This window comes from Schistocerca cancellata, chromosome 3 (genome assembly GCF_023864275.1).
Source record: "Schistocerca cancellata isolate TAMUIC-IGC-003103 chromosome 3, iqSchCanc2.1, whole genome shotgun sequence".
Lineage (NCBI taxonomy): Eukaryota > Metazoa > Arthropoda > Insecta > Orthoptera > Acrididae > Schistocerca > Schistocerca cancellata.
Window position 1 is genome coordinate 446,829,450 of NC_064628.1, and position 25,298 is coordinate 446,854,747.

The 25,298-nt window shown below is 42.1% G+C and overlaps 1 protein-coding gene across 1 annotated transcript in view; it reads right to left on the minus strand.

Moving 5' to 3' along the window:
- The window catches only part of LOC126175204 (aminopeptidase N-like), a 223,922-nt gene extending 199,777 nt beyond the window's left edge, over positions 1 to 24,145 (minus strand). The window contains exon 1 of the mRNA XM_049921813.1: positions 24,110 to 24,145. The gene's annotated coding sequence lies outside the window, so the exon portion shown is untranslated. The remainder of the gene's footprint in view (positions 1 to 24,109) is intronic.
- Positions 24,146 to 25,298: the final 1,153 nt, after the last annotated feature.

Below are 25,298 nucleotides of genomic sequence, written 5' to 3' on the forward strand. Positions count from 1 at the left end.
AAATAACCTAACACAACAGTATGAACAGTTAACTACTAAATGTGTCAATACTGAATCCCGAGTCGCGACACTTACGGAAGACGTAAATAAACAGAAAGAAAAAATAGGTGACTTATCGGAAAGAGTTGAGGAGATTTCAGATCAATTGACAAGTCTTAGTTTAAATGGGGACAGAGATTCAGATGATACAGCTCCATTGCCATTTTCAGAAACCGAAGAGTACCAGAACATAAATAAGCATGTTGAAAATCAGGGAAAATTTAATGAACGCGTTAAAAGTGAATTTGAGGCATTACGAAAGCAAGTCAAACAAATTGAAGGCGAAATCGTAGGAAAAGACAGCGGAAGAAATTTAGAATCACAGATAGCAGAGGGGTTTGAAGAAAATAATTTGTTTCATTTACGAGATGCAACAAGAGAGCGCCAGGCGCGCGAACTTGACAATAATCGACATTCGGACTGGGACAGACACGGTAGGTCTTTGTCGCCACGAGGAGAAAACATTGACTATAAACACTTCTTAACTGTTCGGAAATGTAAGATCTTTCGCAATTCTAAGAATGACATACATCCATGTTCATGGTTAGATCAATTTATGTATGCACTTCCACCAAATTGGCCACTAAGTCACAAACTGGAATTTATGTGCGGCTATTAACGTCCTCAGGGGATTCACTACACTAAGTGAATATGTGCCGTAGCGTGCACAGGGCCCCGAGCTGTAGTGGTGCTATTTCCCTTTGTTTTCTGCACTGCTGCCTACTCTTTTACTATTCTTTGTATCTATCAAAACAACTCTTCAACTATCAATCTATCTAGAGAGTCGGTAAAAAATAACCGGATATGACTATTTTACCCAAAAGTGATTTCGGAAATTACCGTTTGGACTTACTATATCTTCTGCAGCATTCATTCGTAGTTTAAAGGAAATTTTACCTGTTTATCTTCGTGACAATATTACTTCATATGTTGACCATATTCTTATTGCTAAACGTTCTTGGAGTGAGCATAACAAAATTTTGGATTCATTATTACGTATTTTTGCAGGAGTTGGCATTACAGTGAACTTGAAAAAATCTGAATTTGGTCGTTCTCAGGTGAAATTTCTTGGTCATATTACACTCCTGGAAATTGAAATAAGAACACCGTGAATTCATTGTCCCAGGAAGGGGAAACTTTATTGACACATTCCTGGGGTCAGATACATCACATGATCACACTGACAGAACCACAGGCACATAGACACAGGCAACAGAGCATGCACAATGTCGGCACTAGTACAGTGTATATCCACCTTTCGCAGCAATGCAGGCTGCTATTCTCCCATGGAGACGATCGTAGAGATGCTGGATGTAGTCCTGTGGAACGGCTTGCCATGCCATTTCCACCTGGTGCCTCAGTTGGACCAGCGTTCTTGCTGGACGTGCAGACCGCGTGAGACGACGCTTCATCCAGTCCCAAACATGCTCAATGGGGGACAGATCCGGAGATCTTGCTGGCCAGGGTAGTTGACTTACACCTTCTAGAGCACGTTGGGTGGCACGGGATACATGCGGACGTGCATTGTCCTGTTGGAACAGCAAGTTCCCTTGCCGGTCTAGGAATGGTAGAACGATGGGTTCGATGACGGTTTGGATGTACCGTGCACTATTCAGTGTCCCCTCGACGATCACCAGTGGTGTACGGCCAGTGTAGGAGATCGCTCCCCACACCATGATGCTGGGTGTTGGCCCTGTGTGCCTCGGTCGTATGCAGTCCTGATTGTGGCGCTCACCTGCACGGCGCCAAACACGCATACGACCATCATTGGCACCAAGGCAGAAGCGACTCTCATCGCTGAAGACGACACGTCTCCATTCGTCCCTCCATTCACGCCTGTCGCGACACCACTGGAGGCGGGCTGCACGATGTTGGGGCGTGAGCGGAAGACGGCCTAACGGTGTGCGGGACCGTAGCCCAGCTTCATGGAGACGGTTGCGAATGGTCCTCGCCGATACCCCAGGAGCAACAGTGTCCCTAATTTGCTGGGAAGTGGCGGTGCGGTCCCCTACGGCACTGCGTAGGATCCTATGGTCTTGGCGTGCATCCGTGCGTCGCTGCGGTCCGGTCCCAGGTCGACAGGCACGTGCACCTTCCGCCGACCACTGGCGACAACATCGATGTACTGTGGAGACCTCACGCCCCACGTGTTGAGCAATTCGGCGGTACGTCCACCCGGCCTCCCGCATGCCCACTATACGCCCTCGCTCAAAGTCCGTCAACTGCACATACGGTTCACGTCCACGCTGTCGCGGCATGCTACCAGTGTTAAAGACTGCGATGGAGCTCCGTATGCCACGGCAAACTGGCTGACATTGACGGCAGCGGTGCACAAATGCTGCGCAGCTAGCGCCATTCGACGGCCAACACCGCGGTTCCTGGTGTGTCCGCTGTGCCGTGCGTGTGATCATTGCTTGTACAGCCCTCTCGCAGTGTCCGGAGCAAGTACGGTGGGTCTGACACACCGGTGTCAATGTGTTTTTTTTTCCATTTCCAGGAGTGTATTTCTACAGAAGGTATTCTTCCTGATCCAGAGAAACTAGACGCTATTCGTAATTATGCTGCGCCTACTACAAAACGTGATGTTCGTAGTTTCCTTGGTGTCTGTAATTTTCTTAGACGCTTTGTTAAATTGGATGACTTGACCACACCTCGTTTATGTGAACTATCTGCAAAGAATTTTAATTGGTGTTGGGATGAGGAAGCTCAATCAGAATTTGAACAACTTCGTGATGCTTTAGTTGCTGCTCCACTTCTTTCACATCCGGATTTATCTAAAGATTTTTGTTTGGCGACGGACTCATCATACAAAGGCCTAGGTGCACATTTATTTCAAGAGATAGAAGAAAACGGCGTTGTAGTACAGAAAACTATTGCATTTGGAAGTCGTGTTCTCTCTGAATCAGAAAAGAATTATTCGATTACGGAACTTGAAGCCTTGGCTGTTGTATGGCCTTTCACAAAATTTCGCATATTTTTGTATGGCAGACATACTAAGGTTTACACTGATCATCGAGCTCTGGAATTTCTTATGTCAGCAAAATTAACACATGGAAGATTGTCACGATGGGCGCTGTATCTACAGGAATTTGACTTTAGTATTGTTTACATACAGGGTTCTTCAAATATTATTGCTGATGCTTTATCACGTGCACCTATGGGTTTGAAACAAAGTGCTGAAGAGGACTGCAAAGAAAACAATTATTGTTTGATGTATATTCAAGGTGTTGCGTTTGAGAATTTTATTTCGTCTTCGCTCCAGGACATCGCTAAGAAGCAAAGTAAGGATCCAATCTGGAAGGACATTAAGGAGAAGTGGAGGAGAAAGGAAAGCGTAGCGATTAGACAGTATTATTTAGTTCGTAATGATACTCTTTCTAAACGAAAATCGGTCGACAACTCTGTTTGGTTAGTTTGCATTCCTGATGAATGGGTTAATAAATTGATTTGGTATACACATTTCAGTTATGCACACTTTGGTCCCAGAAAATGCTTTCATAAATTACGAGAAAATTGCTACTTCAGTAATATGGAAAAACGTATTCGATCTGTTGTTGCCAAATGCAAATTATGTCAAAAGGCTAAGCCGCCAACTATTTCTCACAGAGCACCGTTGTTTCCTATCATTCCAGCGAAATTAAAGGACATGGCTGCAGTCGATTTGTTTGGTCCAGTGGTTCGTTCTACTAATGGTTTTGCGTACATTTTGGTAGCAGTGGAATTTACATCAAAATATGTGTGTTTTACACCTTTACGCAAAGCAACAGCTCGTTCAGTATCTAACACTTTCATCAAACATTTTCTTAAAGAAGTGGGTCATGTTGATAAGGTTATATCAGATAATGGATCACAGTTTCGCTCTAAAATTTGGCTTCGAACTCTACGGCGTCGTAAGATTAAACCAATTTTCATTTCACTTTTTCACCGTCAGTCTAACGCTTCAGAGAGATGGATGAAGGAAATCAATAAATTGTGTCGACTTTATTATCATCAGAATCACAGAAGGTGGGATCAGTATCTTCATATTTTTCAAAACATTCTGAATGAACTTCCTAATGATTAAACTTCTTTACCGCCTATATTGATATTAAAAAATAAAGCACCGACAAATCGCATTTCTGAAATCGTTACTTTTCCACCTACACGGAAACTGCGGCATTCTGAAGTTGTCAACCTGGCTCTGCAAAATATTGCATCTGCGGCTGCTAGAAGAGAGAAATCAGCTAAACGTCCTGGTCGTTTAAAAATCTTGTCAGTTGGTCAAAAGGTGTTAATTAAGTCTCATCGTTTGTCTCACAAAGGAAAAGGCTTGTGTCGCAAATTTTTTCTGCTTTATAACGGTCCATATAGAGTTCGCAAACACTGTCGAAGTAGAAACTCTTAAATCTCGGCGCTCTAAGGGAATACATCATATATCGAACGTTAAAATTTTTGTGGAATGACATACTTTTGAGAAACTAACAGTTATACGTAAACACGCGGAGAGTACAAGGATACCGCGCCGTGTTCCGGCGGCGGCACATACTCAAAGCAACAGTCAAGTCTGCGCGCCGCACAAGGCAGTCGTTGACCGCAAACAATTACTTCCTACGTCACGCGTACCTACAGCTGATCGAGCGCTCAGTGCGAATGCACTGACAGCCGTAAACAAATACACAGTCTAATTCCTCCGAATAAATTCAGTATAAAGCTATAGTGACTTAATAAATTATGTTATTAACGTTCAGTATTTTTCAGGATACGGTTGTATAAAATATTTAAAACCTTCAGGTAAATTCTGTGTGTGTCCGACGTTAAGAGGACTTGCTATCGAGAAATTTTCAGGAAGAATGTAATTTCGAAGAAGAAACTAATAAACTAAAAAGGTAACTATTGAGTTTATTTTTCAGGTAACATATTTCCACTTTGGTACGTACTTTAGACGTAATTTGCTGCTCGCGATTACGTGATTTATACTTTGTGTTACCTGATTTTGACAATGATTGATTAATGAACAGGGTTGTTACTTATGTATATTATGAATCGCTTGGCTGCTCTGCTTTTTCACTGATGTCACATTTTTTTACTATGTGCCTGCTGTGCCTATTTATTTAAATTATAATTGTCACCTGATTAATTGTACTGATATGGTTATTTATGTAAGTTATACTTTGTGATTTATCTGCTTGCGCCTTCATGTTTACTTATTAAGATTACATATGAACATTTATTTGCTTATGCTGATATGATGCTAATGACCTGTTTATTATGTAAGATATATATATTTGCTGCATTGCGATTTCATATATACACATTTCTGCTTGTTGTCATAACTATTCTTTAATTTGGTATATAGACATGCTGATGTATAGTGTACGAACATGGAGTTTGGGTCACACTATGGTATTAATTATAAATTGTTCGCTTGGCAGAGCCTCGTTATAGGGATTGTGCTGCATCCACTTGTTAACATTCTGTTCTCTACTGGTACATTTACTCGCTATTGCAAGTTTTGCTTACGCTCAGTGCCTTATATTTTTAAGATAAGAAAATGAACTGCTATAATTCTACGAACGACGTTTGTACAAGAAACTTCATTCATTGAAGTCACATGAGCTGGAGGTTTTATGGAAGCTGTATAAATTTATGCTAATAGGAAGGAAGCTAATGACATGACATACCAACACTAGGTTTAGACCATTGACAGTTATTACACTGCATTCTTCGTGAGCAATTGAAATAGCAAGTGACACTTGACACAAGAAATACTCCACATGTTTGCTTCTGTTTTGCCATGATTCTTTAGTGGTGTACACACTGTGAAATAGTACGATCATTCACACTCCGTACTCGTACTTACTGAAAGTTATTCAAACTAAAGGCTGTTAGAGGTCATGTATGCATTTCTTTTATTTAATGATGGACAAGGTAACCAAAATGTATTTTATAATTCATAATGAGTAGTAGATTTGGGTCAGGTGGATTACACAGAGGTTGTGTGTGGACATTGTGTCTTCGGATTGTATGGGATGATGAATTGAAGTTTGCAGTAGGATTTTATCTGTACTTGTTCGAGGAGACTGACTAGAAGAAAGAGTTGTTATGGAAGTGAAATGATATTGGTGATAAGGTTTATATACATCGACGTGTTGAAGAGGTGTTATTGAGGTATTGAGATTGTGTGAAGTTGATGATTATTGGAGTTTTGGTGGACAAGAGGTAAGGTAAATGATATTGATGATAAGGTATATATGTATCGACGTAAGAGGTATTATTGAAGTATTAAGATTATGTGATGCTGATGATTATTGGAGTGTTGGTGGATAAGAGGTAAAGTAAGTGAGGAGCGTATTTCTTTTTGTTGGTTTATATGGAAAAGGGGGATGAAGATGGCAGACTAGAACACTCAAGTGGAAGAAGATTGTCTACACACACACACTTTGTTAAATCAATAAGCAGTATATACTTTTTTTGGAGAGAGGAAGATTGCGTACTAATACTAGTCAGGGCCAACCGGTTACGAGACTGCACAACCGGACAGACAGCTACTAAAAATTAAAAATTATTTGCATAATATTTAATTAAGCCCCCATGCAATGACTGTTTGTGGGATGGAGTTCCACGCCTGTTGCATTTAGTCGGTCAATGCAGACTGTGCTGGTTGTGAATGACGCTGGAGTTGTCGTCGGATGATGTGCCATACATGTCCGTTTGGAGACAGATCCGGTGATACAGGCCAAGGCAACATATCGATACTCCGTGGAACATGCTGCCCATGAATGGCAGAACAAGAAGTCGAACCACCATATTCCAGTCAGGGTGCTTGGGATAACCACGAGAACTCTCCTGTTGTCATACAAAATCGCACCCCACACCGAAACTCCAAAAAATTGGTTCAAATGTCTCTGAGCACTATGGGACTTAACATCTGAGGTCATCAGTCCCCTGAAACTCCAGTTGTAGGGTAGGTGTGTCCAGCACGCAGACAAGTTGGTTGTAGGCTGTCAACTGACCTTCTTCTGACCAAGACATCACCATCACTGGCACCAAGACATAACCAGCTTCATCAGAATACGCAGCAGACCTCCATCATGCGCTCCAATGAGCTCTCGCTTGACACCGCTGAAGTCGCAAATGGCTGTGGTCTGGTGTCAGTGGAATGTACGCTTCAAAGCTTCTGGCTCGGAGTTGTTGATTCAACCGATTTGTAAACAGTTTGTTGTGTCACTGCGTGGCAACTGCTGCGCAGATGTAGTGTGATGCGCAAGAGCCGTACGCCGAACACATGTTCTTCCCCCTTGTCAGTGTCACGTGGTCAACCGCTGCTCGGTCTTCTTGCGACCATACATTCTTGTAACCATAGCTGTCAGCAATCATGTATTGAGGCTACATTCCTGTCAAGTCTTTCTGCAATATCACAGAAAGAACATCCAGCTTCTCCTAGGCGTATTTCACGACCTCGCTCAATTCAGTGAGGAGTTGATAACGCCATCTTTGCCGGCTTAAGCGCAGCACGTCCAATCTCAAATGTAACTAACGCTCATAACCGTTACAACATATTGTTGCTGTTGTTGTGGTCTTCAGTCCTGAGACTGGTTTGATGCAGCTCTCCATGCTACTCTATCCTGTGCAAGTTTCTTCATCTCCCAGTACCTACTGCAACCTACATCCTTCTGAATCTGCTTAGTGTATTCATCTCTTGGTCTCCCTCTACGAGTTTTACCCTCCACGCTGCCCTCGAATGCTAAATTTGTGATCCCCTGATGCCTCAGAACATGTCCTACCAACCGGACCCTCCTTCTTGTCAAGTTGTGCCACAAACTCCTCTTCTCCCCAATTCTATTCAATACCTCCTCATTAGTTATGTGATCTACCCATCTAATCTTCAGCATTCTTCTGTAGCACCACATTTCGAAACCTGCTATTCTCTTCCTGTCCAAACTATTTATCGTCCATGTTTCACTTCCATACATGGCTACACTCCATACAAATACTTTCAGAAACGACTTCCTGACACTTAAATCTATACTCGATGTTAACAAATTTCTCTCCTTCAGAAACGCTTTCCTTGCCATTGCCAGCCTACATTTTATATCTTCTCTACTTCGACAATCATCAGTTATTTTGCTCCCCGAATAGCAGAACTCCTTTACTACTTTAAGTGTCTCATTTCCTAATCTAATTTCCTCAGCATCGTCCGACTTAATTCGACTACATTCCATTATCCTCGTTTTGCTTTTGTTGATGTTCATCTTATATCCTCCTTTCAAGACACTGTCCATTCCGTTCAACTGCTCTTCCAAGTCCTTTGCTGTCTCTGACAGAATTGCAATGTCATCGGCGAACCTCGAAATTTTTATTTCTTCTCCATGGATTTTGATACCTACTCAGAATTTTTCTTTTGTTTCCTTTCCTGCTTGCTCAATATACAGATTGAATAACATTGCGGAGAGGCTACAACCCTGTCTCACTCCCTTCCCAACCACTGGTTCCCTTTCATGTCCCTCGACTCTTATAACTGCCATCTGGTTTCTGTACAAATTGTAAATGTTCTCGGGTTCGATTCCCGGCGGGGTCAGGGATTTTCTCTGCCTCGTGATGCCTGGGTGTTGTGTGATGTCCTTAATTAGTTAGGTTTAAGTAGTTCTAAGTTCTAGAGGACTGATGACCATAGCTGTTAAGTCCCATAGTGCTCAGAGCCATTTGAACAAATTGTAAATAGCCTTTCGCTCCCTGTATTTTACCATTGCCACCCTTAGAATTTGAAAGAGAGTATTCCAGCCAGCATAGTCAAAAGCTTTCTCTAAGTCTACAAATGCAAGAAACGTAGGTTTGCCTTTCCTTAATCTTTCTTCTAAGATAAGTCGTAGGGTCAGTATTCCCTCACGCGTTCCAACATTTCTACGGAATCCAAACTGATCTTCCCTGAGGTCGGCTTCTACCAGTTTTTCCATTCGTCTGTAAACAATTCGTGTTAGTATTTTGCAGCTGCGACTTAATAAACTGATAGTTCGATAATTTTCACATCTGTCAACACCTGCTTTCTTTGGGATTGGAATTATTATATTCTTCTTTAAGTCTGAGGGTATTTCGCCTGTCTCATACATCTTTCTCACCAGATGGTAGATTTTTGTCAGGACTGGCTCTCCCAAGGCTATCAGTAGTTCTAATGGAATGTTGTCTACTCCCGGGGCCTTGTTTCGACATAGGTCTTTCAGTGCTCTGTCAAACTCTTTACGCAGTATCGTATCTCCCACTTCATCTTCATCTACATTCTCTTCCATTTCCATAATATTGTTCTCAAGTACATCGCCCTTGTACAGACCCTCTATATACTCCTTCCACCTTTCTGCTTTCCCTTCTTTGCTTAGAACTGGGTTACCATCTGAGCTCTTTATATTCATACAAGTGGTTCTCTTTTCTCCAAAGGTCTCTTGAAATTTCCTGTAGGCAGTATCTGTCTTACCCCTAGTGATATAAGCCTCTACATCCTTACATTTCTCCTCTAGCCATCACTGCTTAGCCATTTTGCACTTCATGTCGATCTCATTTTTGAGACGTTTGTATTCCTTTTTGCCTGCTTCATTTGCTGCATTTTTATATTTTCTACTTTCATCAATTAAATTCAATATTTCTTCTGTTACCCAAGGATTTCTACTAGCCCTCGTCTTTTTACCTACTTAATCCTCTGCTGTCTTCACTACTTCATCCCTCAGAGCTACCCATTCTTCTTCTACTGTACTTCTTTCCCCCATTCCTGTCAATTGTTTCCTTATGCTCTCCCTGAAACTCTGTACAACCTCTGGTTTAGTCAGTTTATCCAGTTCCCATCTCCTTAAATTCCCACCTTTTTGCAATTTCTTCAGTTTTAATCTACAGTTCATAACCAATAGATTGTGGTCAGAATCCACATCTGCCCCAGGAAATGTCTTACAATTTAAAACCTGGTTCCTAAATCTCTGTCTTACCATTATATAATCTGTCTGATACCTTTTAGTATCTCCAGGATTCTTCCAGGTGTACAACCTTCTTTTATGATTCTTGAACCAAGTGTTGGCTATGATTAAGTTATGCTCTGTGCAAAATTCTACAAGGCGGCTTCCTCTTTCATTCCTTCCCCCCAATCCATAGTCACCTATTACGTTTCCTTCTCTCCCTTTTCCTACTACCGAATTACAGTCACCCATGACTATTAAATTTTCGTCTCCCTTCAGTATCTGAATAATTTATTTTATTTCATTATACATTTTTTTCAATTTCTTGGTCATCAGCAGAGCTAGTTGGCAAATGAACTCGTACTACTGTAATAGGCGTGGGCTTCGTGTCTATCTTGGCCACAATAATGCGTTCACTATGCTGTTTGTAGTAGCTTACCCGCACTCCTATTTTTTTTATTCATTATTAAACCTACTCCTGCATTACCCCTATTTGATTTTGTATCCATAAGCCTGTATTCACCTGACCAGATGTCTTGTTCCTCCTGCCACCGAACTTCACTAATTCCCACTATATCTAACTTTAACCTATCCATTTCCCTTTTTAAATTTTCTAACCTACCTGCTTGATTAAGGGATCTGACATTCAACGCTCCGATCCGTAGAAGCCGGTTTTCTTTCTCCTGATAGCGACATCCTCTTAAGTAGTTCCCGCCCGGAGATCCGAATGGGGGACTATTTTACCTCCGGAATATTTTACCCAAGAGGACGCCATCATTTAATCATACAGTAAAGCTGCATGGCCTCGGGAAAAATTACGGCTGTAGTTTCCCCTTGCTTTCAGCCGTTCGCAGTACCAACACAGCAAGGCCGTTTGGGTTACAACATATATTTAAAGCAAACTCGATTAGCGTCCTCACAGTCGCGCTACTAACGCAACTCACGCAAAATTTGAATAGCCATTTCCTTTTAGATGTAGAAAAACGCTACCGACTTTCACTTATGTTGCACTACTGCTTCTTGGTGTTGAGAGTTTCTCGTCAGTGTATTTGTGGTCCGACTCACCACGTTGACGTCACGGGTTAGCAAAGTCCATAGTCAGAAAACCCATGACACCTCTGGTCCGTTTGTGCTGATCCAGCACTTGATGTAGGACCGCTGGGCACATGGTACGCCGGCCGGTGTGGCCGAGCGGTTCTAGGCGCCTCAGTCCGGAACCGCACGACCGCTACGGTCGCAGGTTCGAATCCTGCCTCTGGCATGGATGTGTGTGATTTCCTTAGGTTAGTTAGGTTTAAGTAGTTCTAAGTTCTAGGGAACTGATGACCTCAGCAGTTAAGTCCCATAGTGCTCAGAGCCATTTGAAAGTTACTGTTTCACTTACTCGAAGTCTCGACAGTGATGTCGAAGTGCATTTACCTTTTTCTTTTCACGGTAAGCGTTTAAAGAATGGATTTCATAAACTCTTCTAAAAATCGTGGAATGGATTTATTATTAAAGACAGTTTTAAATACAGAAAGTAGGATAAAATAAGGAATGGCGACATTTTACAAACCCCATCCTCTTGTCTATGAGTTTATGGAAATTTTAAAGCAACTGAAAAGCGAAACTTATCTGTGCTATAAACGCAGTTCATTAGAAAAGATAAATAAATAGACGTAACCATGAAAATTATCGTTTTTCTACTGAATTGAGGGAGAAATATCAGCGTAGTGAAATATCGTTACTGGAGTACGCAAAAAGAATTGTAGCTCAATTCCAGGCTATCGCAGACAAGAACAAGTGTTTCACTGGGCCAAGCAATGTGCTGCGCTACTAATTTTAAAGGAAAACTGTTATGCACTTTATATTTGTGGTGCTGATCCCTAATATTTTGCGGTAAAGATATGTGTAATTTTTGCGGGAGTGAAAACAGGAAATCTTTATTGTAAAGCTAGGCTGTTTCGCGAAAATGCAATCGGGCGTTTCGAATTGTGGCATTTGCGAGGTTTGAAGTTATTTTAATATGAGGCAGAAGGTCTCCCAAGCGGGAATATTTAAGAGCTGATGACCAGTCCCGATAATTCGGTTACAGCCAAGAGTATTTTCTCAAACATTGATCGGAAAAGGGAGAATAGACCAATTTGTCGTTCCCGGCGTAGCCCGCAGTGGTACACAACCCCCACAACAGGTTGGTTGGTTGGTTGGTTGTTTCGGGGAAGGAGACCAGACAGCGAAGTCATCGGTCTCATCGGATTAGGGAAAGATGGGGAAGGAAGTCGGCCGTGGCCTTTCAAAGGAACCATCCCGGCATTTGCCTGGGGCGATTTAGGGAAATCACGGAAAACCTAAATCAGGATGGCCGGACGCGGGATTGAGCCGTCGTCCTCCCGAATGCGAGTCCAGTGCGCTAGCCACTGCGCCACCTCGCTCGGTCTGGAGATAGAAGTGACTGTCCGATTAATGGCTCATGTGCAGTCAGGTACCTTTCAGCCAAACGCCAAGCGAACTGGTTGTGGGGCAGCGCCAGTCCCAAGTGGAATTATTTGGGATGGGATTCCCAGTCCAAGAATTTGCCTTACATCCAATGGAAGCCTCCAGAAAACCTTGGCCGGAATCAGGAGGTGGAATATACATCTTCACATAAAAGAATGGACGCACCACGAAGGAATTTTCCCAATGGGGCGGAAATCGATAGATGTGATATACCTGTACACACAAATGTTCATAGGTTCAGAAAAATTGGATGATTTTTCCAAGAGAAATAACTTCAGAAATTGGGAAAGTGAAAACGCGTTGGTCCACCTTTGACCATTACGCAAGCAGTTATTCAGTTTACAATTGATTGACAGAGTTGTTCGATGTCCTCCTCATTGATATCGTGCCAAATTCTGTACAAGTGTCCTGAGCTGGCTGTGGGGGACTGCCCATAATGCTGCAAACGTTCTCAACTGAGGAGAGATCCGCCAACCTTGCTGGCCTTGGCAGGGTTTGGCGAGCACGAAGACAAGCAGTAGAAAATGTCGCCGTATGCGGGTGGGCATCACCTTGCTGAAACGTAAGCCTAGCAAGATTTGCCATGAAGGACAACGAAACGGTACGTATAATATCGTCGACGTACCGCTGTGCTGTAAACGTCCGCAGATGACAAGTAGAGGGGCCCTGCTATGAAATGAAGTGACACCCCAGACCGTCACTTCTTGTTGTCGGGTAGTACGGCGGGCGACAGTGGAGCTGGTATCCCGACATTGTCTTGGACGTCTCCAGACACGTCTACATCTACATCCATACTCCGCAAGCCACCTGACGGTGTGTGGCGGAGGGTACCTTGAGTACCTCTATCGGATCTCCCTTCTATTCCAGTCTCGTATTGTTCGTGGAAAGGAGGATTGTCGGTATGCCTCTGTGTGGGCTCTAATCTCTCTGATTTTATCCTCATGGTCTCTTCGCGAGATATACATAGGAGGGAGCAACATACTGCTTGACTCTTCGGTGAAGGTATGTTCTCGAAACTTCAACAAAAGCCCGTACCGAGCTACTGAGCGTCTCTCTTGCAGAGTCTTCCACTGGAGTTTATCTATCATCTCCGTAACGCTTTCGCGATTACTAAATGATCCTGTAACGAAGCGCGCTGTTCTCCGTTGGATCTTCTCTATCTCTTCTATCAACCCTATCTGGTACGGATCCCACACTGCTGAGCAGTATTCAAGCAGTCGGCGAACAAGCGTACTGTAACCTACTTCCTTTGTTTTCGGATTGCATTTCTTTAGGATTCTTCCAATGAATCTGTCTGGCATCTGCTTCACCGACGATCAACTTTATATGATCACTCCATTTTAAATCAGTCCTAATGCGTACTCCCAGATAATTTGTGGCATTAACTGCTTCCAGTTGCTGACCTGCTATATTGTAGCTAAATGATAAGGGATCTTTCTTTATATGTATTCAAAGCACATTACACTTGTCTACATTGAGATTCAATTGCCATTCCCTGCACCATGCGTCAATTCGCTGCAGATCCTCCTGCATTTCAGTACATTTTTCCATTGTTACAACCTCTCGATATACCACAGCATCATCCGCAAAAAGCCTCAGTCAACGTCCGATGTCATCCACAAGGTCATTTATGTATATTGTGAATAGCAACGGTCCTAAGACACTCCCCTGCGGCACACCGGAAATCACTCTTACTTCGGAAGACTTCTCTCCACTGAGAATGACATGCTGCGTTCTGTTATCTAGGAACTCTTCAATCCAATCACACAATTGGTCTGATAGTCCATATGCTCTTACTTTTTTCATTAAACGACTTTGGGGAACTGTATCGAACGCCTTGCGGAAGTCAAGAAACACGGCATCTACCTGTGAACCCGTGTCTATGGCCCGCTGAGTCTCGTGGACGAATAGCTCGAGCTGGGTTTCACACGACCGTCTTTTTCGAAACCCATGCTGATTCCTACAGAGTAGATTTCTAGTCTCCAGAAAAGTCATTATACTCGAACATAATACGTGTTCCCAAAATTCTACAACTGATCGACGTTAGAGATATAGGTCTATAGTTCTGCACATCAGTTCGACGTCCCTTCTTGAAAACGGGAATGACCTGTGCCCTTTTCCAATCCTTTGGAATTCTACACTCTTCTAGAGACGTACGGTACACCGCTGCAAGAAGGGGGGCAAGTTCCTTCGCGTACTCTGTGTAGGTCCAGCGGCCTTTCCTCTTTTGAGCGATTTTAATTGTTTCTCTATCCCTCTGTCGTCTATTTCTATATCTACCATTTTGGCATCTGTGCGACAATCTAGAGAAGGAACTACAGTGCAGTCTTCCTCTGTGAAACAACTCTGGAAAAAGACATTTAGTATTTCGGCCTTTAGTCTGTCATCCTCTGTTTCAGTACCATTTTGGTCACAGTGTCTGGACACTTTGTTTTGATCCACCTACCGCTCTTATCTTTACTGGATATCGGGGCTAAGTTCGAAACGGGACTCGTCACCGAAAACTATTGTATTCCAGTCAATTAGATTCCAGGCCTAATGTGGTCGACACCCCCGCAGACTGGCCTGTTGGTGTACAATGGTGAACGGAGTCGGCGCAAGCTCAGCCTCTGATAGTCCTTATGGTCACTGAGGCACCAGTTGCACATCGAATCGATGATAATGATGGATGCGAGGTTGTGAGTACCTCTCTGACGACTGCTCGGTCCTCACATTCCGTCTCTCTGCGTCGACCGGTTCCTTCTTGAAAATGTGTGCGGCGTTCAATAGTGGCATCGCACCTATTCAAATGTAGAGCGATTCGCCGACTACTCCACCCGACTTCTTTGAGCCCTATTACACATCTCCCAGATGCTGACGTCTGCGTTAATTACTCAAGCACCTGTATGCGAGACATAGTTATTGTCCAACTGAGTACACGGAATGAAGTTTGCAAAGACTTTAGACCCTAGTATCGATATGTCCCCTGTGTACCATCCTTGCTAGCTCGTCAGCGCCACATTTCCATCCATCGGCCGCCAAACTTTACAACGTTGTATTTGCCATCGACACACGCATAAGTATTAATCTGTGACCAATTTGCATAACTCCCTAGTGGTACGTAGTTTTCTTAATTTTTATTTATTTTTCGTAGAGCATATTTATTTTTCAACTCGATTCTGGGACAGTATGTCTCCGATCAGAAAAAGAAAGGCTGGTGTACGTCAACATATAATTGTTAGTGAGGGTACAGAGTACAGTCGACTAATTGCTCGACGCGTGTAGTGTCACTGTCTTCGCGATAAATACGGGCCTTAGCACAGAAATCGTGCGAACAAAATCAGCTGTTCCATTGAGTCGGTGGATTTTGCTGAATAGCGTGAATTTCTAAAAGATTTGGTGTTCTTTCATTAGTATAATACCTAGAAGCCGGCTGGAAATCTACTTATTATAAAGGAGAATCTGTGCCAATTTTTGCTTTCCTTCTGATGCGGGATAGACGAAGACGCGAAAAAACATGGAAAGTATGGAAATTATAAAGAACACAGCAGTTTGCCTCCTAAATTTTCTTGAAGATCAAATTATTCGTGAAATCAGAGCAACCTGTCCAATGGTAGGTAATTATTAATAGATGCCTAGCTTCCCAAATGTTTTATAGAGGTACAACAAGCATGGATATTGATATTGAAGGTAGGCTTATTCTTTTTTTAGGTTCTGCTCTAGTACGCTCTCGTACAATGATGGGTTAGTAAAGTAATGCTGTTCCATACTTATTCCCAAATTCACTTGCGTTTTTGTGCTCTCCTGATTTTTTTTAGTGCACAGTCGCAAGAAAAATGTGAGAACAAGTAAATGGCGCTTATTTGCCTCTTTATGTAGGTACCAACACTGATTTGAAACTTAAGTTACTTACGGAATCATGTGGTACAACTCTGTTAGTTCACAACAGCTACTAATACGTCATATGTAATGTGTCTAATTTTATGTTAAAATGCTACTCAAAACGTTTGTTGCCACATCTCTTATCTTGTAAGTACTCGTACTCGTATTACTAACTTCCGTTAGTACGCTGTTAGAATAATCGAGAATAAATTTTTCGTATAACGATACAAATAAATGCTTATTAGTCTTTCCTGAAAAATTGCGCTGCTGACATATTTGTCTTTTACCTGTCGTCCTACAACTGTTAACAATGTTCTGTAAATTGTATACCTTGTCTTTTCATGTGCATTTTATCATTTCTTTTCACCATGCGTATGTATGTACGCAATATTAAATCGTATACTAACACGAAAACTAATTATAAAGTTGTTTAATGTAAGATACGCGTATCCTATGTATGATAAACACACTGCAGTGTAATGCCTGTTATTGTAATTTTACGTTATTAATGTAAATCAATTAACAATATTTTAAAGTACTGACAATGCGAAACCACACAAATTGTGTTTAATTTTATATTTTATATCATAAACACAGTCACACCAGTCGAATTTAATTTACGAACCTGCCGCCTTGCTATCGACTCAAAGCGTGACGACTTCAGAGCTGTGCAAGGGCGTTGAGTTCACGAAGGCGTTGGTAGCGTACTCTATGACGCTGTCGATTGCAGGCCACTTAACTGACTTTTTTCCTCTAAAGAACAGAGCGACCACTTTGGGATAGGCCCTTCAAGGGGCTGCGGTTCTTTTCAACCAAACGTCTCAGCAGGCTTGTAGTGAGGCAGAGGGACTCCCAGTTTTGACTTGCAGTTCCGGCATTTACCAAGAGAAACCTCCTGAAAATCTTGGTCGGAACCGGAGGTAGTAACTGTTTTAATTTACTTCCAGGACAATGTCATCAATTGTCCCAGGTAAAAATTAAAATGTGGTGTATGTGGTTGCCGGGTATATATATATATATATATATATATATATATATATATATATATATATATATATATATGTGTGTGTGTGTGTGTGTGTGTGTGTGTGTGTGTGTGTGTGTGTGTGTCAGCAGTATGAGAGTGTTATGACGAAGTATTTTGTGTTAAAGGACATTTTGAAGTTTTCCACCAAGGCTGCTTTTCACAAGTATTCAATTTATTGTATTTTGCACAACAGGCTAATTTCAGCCTTACAGGACATTTTCCAGCGCAGTCTAAATGAAACAGGTCAAAGATACAAGTGCGTTCACTTTCAGATCGCCTATATTCGTCGTGTACGGGGTATACCTCTTTGAAAATTTCAAATTATTTTTACTTAAAATGTTCTCTGGGATGTCTGTTTTAATGTAGTGTTCGTCCCAAGGTCCCTAGAAACTCTGCTATTGAGTTACAGAGCGATCTGTGAAAAAGTGTCGCCTAAAACTATTCAGAGGACAAAAATAGTCGACGTTGAAGCCAGTGTGGCAGCATGTAAATTTAACGAGAGCCTAACAGGCATTGCTGAAAATATGAATTGTGCTCCAACTTGAAATCGGGCTAGCCAGCCTGTCATAACGTCTACACAAAAGTGAATGAAAAACGTATCGAGCGATTGCTGTATGGTACAGGGATCACTTTCAGGAGGTACGTTCAACTTAACGCTTTCTTCCAGAAACCGTACTTTTCAAATTGGCGGGAAACATAACTTGAGAACGGTACATAAGATTTTGATCGAAGTTTGATACCGGAATCCTAAATTGAATTCTCTTTCAGCGTAGGAAGCCATTTTGTGATAACTTCAAAAGTCTGTTTTCGATACACGCTTTCGTCTCGGTTTTGAGGACGAAGAAAATTACATTTGTTTCAACACGTCACCTTTTTGTCAAAAGTTAATGTTTTTAAATATCGTATGTATATTGATATAAAATAATATTGAAAACGACTTAAAATAAATTATTTCACTACAGGTCCAAGAGGCGAACTTCGGGAATTCCCGTCGGTGGCCAATGTTCCGGCAGCAAGGCGTCCTACCAACTGGTGCAGCGGTTATATCCAGGGAGCATCCAGTGTGGACACAAAAATGATTCCTTAATGATAAGAATGAGAGAAATAAAACTGTATTGTTAGGATTAGAATAAATTTACATTTTACTTGAAAAAACTCGATAATCACCTATTTTTCAAGGATTCAGAGAAGGCTACCAGCTTAACGACAGGATAATTGTACAGCACATCGACACCTGGAAGAACAGTTTTAGGCTGTCCGTTGTAAAATATTATCTTTGTTTGTCAGTAGAGAAACTTTTAGTTGTCTTATCTCTGGCCTGTTTCCTAGTAGATTGCCTCGAAAATGTTCCATAAGGCCGAAATCGGCCAATAGTGCAAGATACAGTAAACTGAATACTTGTAAAAAAACAGCCAATGTGGGAAAACTTCAAAATATCCTTTAAAAATTTAACGGCTGTGGTAGCCCACACGAAGAAAATGTTTTGTATTAGGTAATTTCGATCTCTGTTGTGAAACACTACAATAAAACCGAACGACCGCGAGACGGGAGCAGAACGATAATAAAAGTCGGTCACCCTGCCGTGGGTGCCACCAGCGTTTAACTTCAATATATGTAGCATGAGACCTTGCCTTGTATGCAACCTGTGTCTCAGTTTTGGATCAACTCCTTTTCTTATGCAGTAACTTCAGAAAGTACACTGATGAGCAAAACATTGAGACTACCTACTTAATAGGTTGTTTATCCGTCTTTGGAACGAAATACATCACTGATTCTGTGTATCAGGGATCAGAAAGTTTGTTGGTAGTTTTTGGAGGTATATGGCATTAGATGTGTGCGCACAGGTCATGCAATTCGTGTAAATAACGGGCCGCTGATTTGAGTACGCGACGATGGCGCCCGACGGCGATCCAGATGGGTTCCATAGCATTTACATCAGGCGAATCTGGTCGCCGAGACGTCAACGTGAGTTCACTATAATGCTCCTCAAACCACGGTAGCGCGGTTCTGGTTCCGAGACACGGACATTTATACTGCTGAAAGATGACATCGCCGTCGGGGAAGCATGAAGGGATGCAGGTGGTTTGCAGCTGTCAGCGTGTCTTTTTTACTACCACAGCTCCCATGCGAGCGCAGGAGAATGTCTCCCATAGTATAACACCGCTCCCACTACCCTTAGCCCTCAGCGCGGTGCACGTTTCGATCATGATGACGATGTTTGGTTTGTGGGGCGCTCAACTGCGCGGTTATCAGCGCCCGTACAAATTTCCAACTTATGTTCAGTCCAAGCTCGCCACTTTCATGAATGATGATGAAATGATGAGGACAACACAAACACCCGGTCATCTCGAGACAGGTGAAAATCCGTGACCCCGCTGGGAATCGAACCCGGGACCACGGGCTCGGGAAGCGAGAACGCGACCGCGTGCTCATTTCGACGCGCCGTTCACCTCGATTAGGGCGTGTGTGGAGACGACTATCGACCTGACCTAGTGTAGTAAAAATGTGGTTCAACCGAAGAACCAACATCTTTCCATTGGCCGAGCGGTCTAAGGCGCTGCGGTCATGAACTGTGCGGCTGGTCCCGGCGGAGGTTCGAGTCCTCCCTCGGGCATGGGTGTTTGTGTTTGCCCTTAGGATAATTTAGTTTAAGTCGTGTATAAGCTTAGGGACTGATGACCTTAGCAGTTAAGTCCCATGAGATTTCAAATACATTTGAACATTTTTTTTATTTTTTTTTTTTCCCATTGATCGACGGTCGGCTCCCGATGGTTTCGTGCCCACTGCAGTCGTAACTGACGATGTCGTCGGGTCAACATGTAGGGGTCGTCTGCTGCGGAGCGCCATGTTCAATACTGTACGATGAATGGTGTGTTCCGAAACACTTCTGCGTGCACCAGCTTTGTGCTCTTTTGGCAGAGATCCTATCCTGCTTCACAGAGCAGACAAACCTCCGAAACCCACGTTCTGTGAAGAGTCATTGACGTCCGACCATTTAGCGCCTAGTGGTAGTTTCACAGTCCTGCCTCTGTCGCCGGCCGTTGTGGCCGTGCGGTTCTAGGCGCTTCAGTCTGGAACCGCGTGACCGCTACGGTCGCAGGTTCGAGTCCTGCCTCGGGCATGGATGTGTGTGATGTCCTTAGGTTAGTTAGGTTTAATTAGTTCTAAGTTCTAGGAGACTGATGACCACAGCTGTTAAGTCTCATAGTGCTCAGAGCCATTTGAACCATTTTCTGCCTCTGCCCGCAGCTGCTCACGATAGTAGCACGTGAACATTCCACCAGCTTCGCCGTTTTCGAGATGTTCGTTCACAGGCTACCCTTTTTGAAAGTCGCTTGCAACGAAATGCAGGAATATCTGCAGCGGATAGGCACTTGGTGCAAGGAGTGGCAACTGACCCTTAACATAGACAAATGTAATGTATTACGAATATATAGAAAGAAGGATCCTTTATTGTATGATTATATGATAGCGGAACAAACATTGGTAGCAGTTACTTCTGTAAAATATCTGGTATATGCGTACGGAACGATTTGAAGTGGAATGATCATATAAAATTAATTGTTGGTAAGGCAGGTGTCAGATTGAGATTCATTAGGAGAGTCCATAGAAAATGTAGTCCATCAACAAAGGAGGTGGCTTACAAAACACTCTTTCGACCTATACTTGAGTATTGCTCATCGGTGTGGGATCCATACCAGGTCGGGTTGACAGAGGAGATAGAGAAGATCCAAAGACGAGCGGCGCGTTTCGTCACAGGGTTATTTTGTAAGCGTGATAGCGTTACGGAGATGTTTAGCAAACTCAAGTGGCAGACACTGCAAGAGAGGCGCTATGCATCGCGGTGTAGCTTGCTGTCCAGGTTTCGAGAAAGTGCGTTTCTGGATGAGGTATCGAATATATTGCTTCCCCCTATTTATACCTCCCGAGGAGATCACGAATGTAAAATTAGAGAGATTTGAGAGCGCACGGAGGCTTTCCTGCTGTCGTTCTTCCCGCGAACCATACGCGACTGGAACAGGAAAGGGAGGTAATGACAGCGGCACGTGAAGTGCCCTCCGACACACACCGTTGGGTGGCTTGCGGAGTATAAATGTAGATGTAGGTGTAGAAGGTCCAAAGAAGAGCAGCACCATTTTGTTGCGGTGCGGCTAACAGGTGCATCACAGTGTGCGATCGAAATGGCGTGGCAATTGAAAACATACTTCGAAGTTGAAGTATGCAAGACAGACAATTAGGGCAAATAGACTCACTGTGAAATTCTGCGGTATGTGGACGGAATGCAAAGTCGCGTCCATCTGTAGTGAACTGGTGCATTCGACCTAGGCGTGGGTGTTACTAATCCGGTAGTCCAGACCTTGTGCCACGCGATTTCCATCTTTTCTGTAAGCTGAAAGAACGTCTGGGAGGGAAAGAGATTTTTCCAAATATGAGTGTGTTCCCACAGCGGTTCTCGAACGGATCCGCGACCAAAGAGTGGTTTTTTATCGTTGAGAAATTGAACGATTGTTCAAACGTTCCGACCGTTGTTTACAGAGAGCTGGCGTCTATGTTCAAAAATAGTGTTACGTATCTGTGTCACTCTGAAGTTTTGTTCAGCATTCGATAAAAGTTATTTGGCCTGCCATAATAAAGTATAACTTACTATTTGAAGTACCCTCAACTGTGAATGGCCTTCCATTAAAAGAACATCAGGCCGAGTTAGTACTGTTCGCGGATAGCACAAATAACTCTGTTATAGGAACAGCACTGAAAGAAACTGTCAATGTTGTTTAGCAAATAATCATATAGTCGCTATGCAATCAAACTCTTCCATAATTTTCAAGTAAAATAGCATATTCAGTTGTGTACTACAAATGAAATAACATCGACAATTAATTTGGCACAAGAAACTGACTCTGTGAATAATGTAAGAGGTTTCAAACGTTTTTGTCCTACATATTTATGAATGAATGAACCGGAAGGAACGTAGTACTGAGCTTCTCAGACAGTTCACCGACTCATGATTTTCTGGTCACTGTTACTCAGGAAACAAACAAATAAAAATTAGCTCATAATTTCACCAACATTTGTCTCGTGGTAGAATGCAACCTATAAATAAGATATTTATCGCACAAAGCAAGTAGTGAGAACGAAGTCTGCTCAAAAATTATCTTCAATCAATATCAGTAAAACTACAGTAAGCTGAGAAAGATGTTCAGGTGTACTAACAACTGATCATTTGCCTAACAATATAAAGCATCTAACAATGATTTAATGAAAATAATTTTTTTTCCAGGTAGGTTTTTATATTCTCTACAGATGTTTTTAATTAAAAAACGAGTAGAAACTGCAGTGTGGAAGGTATTTTTGTTTTACTATTGTTCAGTTCAATACCATTCCATTATCATGTTCAGCATAAAATAACTAAAATATTATTTTTGTTGGTTATTTGAAGCATGTTTCACTAATAGAACGATTAGTGGTAGAAAGACTAATATGTTAATTTTTGTTATTAAATCTCATCCGAAATGTAGTATTGTATACAAATAATATACATAAGCATGTTGCTAAGGCGACGGTCACCAGCATGCACAAACTTAAAAAAATGCATAACACCGTGCTGTCTGCAATAATGTTATTTTTTATTTTGCAACCGATTTAGGTTCTGAACCATCGTCAACAGCAGGAAAATTATCACAAATGTATCACATGTCAGACATGCTTGAACATAAGTTATCACAGAAAACCATAACTGTCAAGAAAAATTGTAAACTGTTAAAAGAATACAATATGATGGTACATTGACAGCTTGATGGTTCAGAACCGAAACGGGTAGCAAAATAAAAATAATATTATTACAGGCAACACAGTGTTACGCATTTTTTAAAATATGTACGTAAGGCATGTAAGTAGAGTCGTGTCATATGGTTTCGATAGCAGTTGCACAGTGATTTACGTAGCATCACATTCTGTCTGTTTGAGGCTTGGGTCATGAAGTATCAGAAAAGTTTTTATGTTTTAGATAAGCCAGGATTTCACTGTGCCCTAATGTTCGTATGTTGCCAGAGACACGCGTTCTTATTATTCAGGAGCACTACGATTAAAGGTAACATCACGGCTTGAACATTATTCAGTTTAACTCGTGGCAAAACTATCGCTTTCATAGGTTTTGCCGAACAAGTGATAACTTAAAGCAAACTGACATGGAGAATAATACCTACTGCTGAGACTGCAACGTCTGCAATATAAAATACCAGAACAAATAGATAAGTCTGAAACCCATAATCGTGTTAAGTCTGCTGCAAGTACGTCTAACGTGACTCAATAAAAATCTGTGTTGTACGATAAAAAATACATATTGAATAAGAAGAAGCGATGAGTCAAGGTAAACGCTTAAGATATTTCAAAAACTTAAAAAATATTTGCAGAAAATGATAGATAAATTTGGTAGTATTCTGATATAGAGTAGTGGAGGGCGCTCTATTAAAAGCATTTTCATGAATAAACAAATTATGAAATTGTTAATCTAGAATAAATTCAAATTTAGAAGTGGAGTTAGCTCAACTTCACGGCGTCGCTTCAGCAAGCCAAATTGCCTTTGTTTAAGACGTAAAGCAAAATTCGCGCCATATCTTAGCAACTTATAAATGAAAACGTTTCATCAGCTCTTGATTATGGAACTGTGAAAGGCGATAGACAAATGTACGTAAATGCTGATAGCGGCCGGATTGGATGAAAATGAAATTCTAAGATACACTTCAGGAAGACCCGAACACTACTGAAATCTTCAGTTTCTAAAGATGGAACTCACCTTTGCTATTGTCTGCACACTCAACGAATGAGCGTTCATCCGTTTCAGGCCACTTTTTTATCCCCTGTGAGAAGACACCTATCAGTCACCGGTCAAAATACGCACTACATTGGTCACGGTCAAGTGCCGTGATACACAAAGGGATTGCACTTGACATCGATAAGAAGTAAACTTGTGACAAAACAGTATGGCCCAACCTTACCTAAGTGTCCTCTCGCTAATCAGATGACGGCCTACATTAAATCCATTAATACAACAGTCGAATAAAGTACACTGTCACTCACAACACAACAACTACTGGCTATCAGCAGCCGATCATTTCGTCCGGTGTACTTACAAGGCCACAGAGCTCTAGTGTTACGTGTGGCAACCAAGATTAATCCACAAAAAAGCGATCTGGATTACATCCAGTTGAAATAAGATTTGTGAAATACCTTATCAGTAACTGTTGATAATAAAACTTTATTGATCGATCTAATGATAACATCGTCTTAATCAGACAATAACAGTAGCGACTATATATTAATCGTGATGGAGAACACCTGTTTCTCGCAAGCTACTCAGAAAATTGGGCTACTCTGAGCGCTTACACAATGTTACAACTACCCATGAACTACAGGGGTGGACAAAAATATAGAAACACAAAAAACATAGCACATTAACATGCCTAATACAGTGTAGGAAAACCGTTGGCATTCAAAATCGTTTCCAGTCTGCTCGGAATGGATAAATACAGATACTGTATGGTTTTCAAGGGAATCTTGTACCATTGTTCCTGCAAGACAGTGGCATGTTTAGGAAACAGTGAAGCAGGTCGATAACAACCATGCACCCTTCTCTCCAAAGTAGACCTATAGGCTCAATAACATTGAGATCTCGTCACTGGAGTGGTCAGAGCAGATGCGACATTTCATCCTTGTGTTCACAAAACCAATCCTGAACGATGTGAGCTGTGTGAACAGGAGGCTGATGTCTTGGAGCACAGTAGCACCATTTAGAAACAAATATTGTACCTTGAGGTGGACCTGATCGACTAAAATGGTCACACAATCCTTGGTAGTAATACAGCCTTGCAATGTACTCATGGGGCCTATAGAACATCACATTGTGGCTACCTAAATCACCACTGCACCACCGCCGTGTTTCACTCTTGCGACGTAAAGTCGGTCAGAAGTGGTAAACAGTGTGA